The sequence below is a fragment of the Parus major genome, chromosome 19, assembly GCF_001522545.3.
Source record: "Parus major isolate Abel chromosome 19, Parus_major1.1, whole genome shotgun sequence".
NCBI lineage: Eukaryota > Metazoa > Chordata > Aves > Passeriformes > Paridae > Parus > Parus major.
The window spans coordinates 9,709,675-9,712,181 of NC_031787.1; positions in this window are offsets into that span (position 1 = coordinate 9,709,675).

Below are 2,507 nucleotides of genomic sequence, written 5' to 3' on the forward strand. Positions count from 1 at the left end.
TGGTCCACTGAAGTCATAGAAAGCAGGATTTCATGTTTTCTAATTTCACTGGGCCACGACCTGATAAACACCAAGTCCTCAGCTATAAGTAAGCACAAGAGGAATTGGCAGCACTCAACATGATAAGGTATTCTGAATCCTTATTTTCTTCTCTTCCCCAGAAAAAGCATTTTAAAATAAGCTGCTCTCCCTGCTGAAGCAGGTGGGAAAAGTACATTCCTAAAGCAAGTTTACACAGAAATAACTGAAATTACAACAGCTGTTGAGCCTCAATCAATTTTACAGTTTTCTAGCAAAACCTTTAAATGCTTCTCTTGATAAGGAATAAAAAAATTTGAGACACTTTGTTCTTAATCCAGAGTAGCAAGTTTGCACTTTTATTTGCTGATAAAGCTATCATACTTTCAGTGTCTTTTGCTAAAGCTGCGCTGAAGCTTCAATCTGAAGATGTGCCTGTATTTCCAGACTTAATCACAAATGCTGTAGAAAGAGTCTTCTACAAACAAAGACCAGTTATGAGTGTTTTTAAAGTTTCAGGTTTACAGCCTTCCTATGTCATCACTCAGTTAACAATATAAGAAGTCACTATGCAGTTCAAACAATCCATGTTATTACCACGTACTCACTTTTATTTCAAGACCAGAGTTGTGTAATTCAAAACCAGGCATACCTCCTATTTCTCACTTTGGTGCATTTTTATCTTTAACTCACCAGGACAGGAAAGTTTTACAGGGAGAAGTAATACATCATTTACTGAACAAAGTAGAAAAAGGATAGATTAAGAACAATGGCTTTCAGTTTCCCTTAATTAAACTGGACAAAGAGGAAATTATTCTGCCAGGAACTGAAAACCAGAGGAGGACATTCTGGTCTCTGCTTCAGCAGGGAAAGCACTGCACTGTTCAGAGTAGATTGATTTGTGAGGCACAAGAAATGTTAGTCTGAGTTAAGAGAGTGAAAACAGACTGGCTATGCAGCAATGCTTCTTTAGTGCAATCTCATGGTATCCCACTGTGTATTGCAATCTAAAGAGCTTTGTGATACTCTGAGTATTAGCTTTACAAGATGCAGTTCCTCTGCAAAATATCCCATTTTTTCCATTAACTCAGTCTAGAATCATCCTGAATGAGAAAATCTATTCTAAATTTCTGAAATTCTGCAGTACCTTTTTTGCTGTGTGTCTTGGTGTAGGGGAAATTTGGGAAAGAACTTCCAAATGGGGTCCCTCCAGAAAAAAAATTCAAGCGGCCCCCCTCCCAACTGGTTTGGGAAAAGATTTCCTTGGAGAAAAGTGGAAAAAACTGTTTATTTAACAGAAATTGAATAATGTTAAACAATAAAACCTCTTGCTGTTCGATGAGATGATAAATCAAAAAAAATATCCTTTTCATGAAGTGTAGCTCAGCTTGCTCAGGTTCTTATCAGTCCCTCCAGTGCTGGAAAGCGCTGAGGCCCAGGCCCCGGTGGGCCACAGGAGTGAGCTCCTGGGGCTTGTCTGGGTCTTCAGCCCAGAGTAGGCTTGAACACATCCAAGAAAAAGGGGAAAAAAAAAACCAGTCCAGGGAACTTCTCTGCCTCAGCTAGCTAAAATTAACTAAAAGCAAAGGAGAGCTGTGTCCTGCTGTCTGTCCGTGCTGCAGACAGCACAGTCCAGGAGCAGGATGCAGAGGAGTGAGGGCTCTTTGTCAACACAAACTGCACACTTCTTCTTCCCCCCCCTTCATTCTCAGAGCTGGTCTTAAAAGCGCAAAACTTAGTATGTAACATGAACAAGGTGATTTGGGGTACAAGCATCATAAAGTCACCCCAGGACACCGTGGCTTGATTTTTGTTTCATCCTAACATTTTGCAAAGTTGTCCAATGTAGACATTTGATCTACAGAAACAAGTAACACTCATATCAGAGGAGAATTTAACATTATATGCAACAAGCCATCATATTCAGTAGGGAGGCAACTAGATATAATCCTACTATTTGCTTATCAGGAACAACATGAGCCTTCAGCAAATAAGAACAGTTGCTGAACACTTTCTAGGATGTAAACTTAAAATTAATTACTTCAGTCATAGTTATTACTTCCTTAAAAGTGAAGCAGCCTATAGGCAATGGATCTTGTTTGTGTAGATGTGAGCATAAATAGTCTAAGGAATTACCAAATCCCACATTTTACAGACAGAGTGTACCTGTGGCCAACAGGTCGAGAAGCTTTGGAATTCACAGATGGGCACTGGGGTCCTGTAGAAGAGCTGGTTGTATTTGTTAAAGTGGTTAAGGCCCCCGAGGGAAGGAGCAGCTGCGCGCCCCACGGCTGGCAGGACTGAGGGGAGAGTCACTTGAGTGACAGCTGGAAGTGAGATTGTGATTGGCTGGGGGAACGCGCGGACAGCGTGTGAGCGGGAAGTTGATTGGGTGATAGGACGCATGGCCAGCAGCACTGCAGCTGAGCCAGCCAATGGGAGCCCTTCGTCTGTTGAGTTCTGTTAGGCCTTGCTGTGGCTTCAGTTAA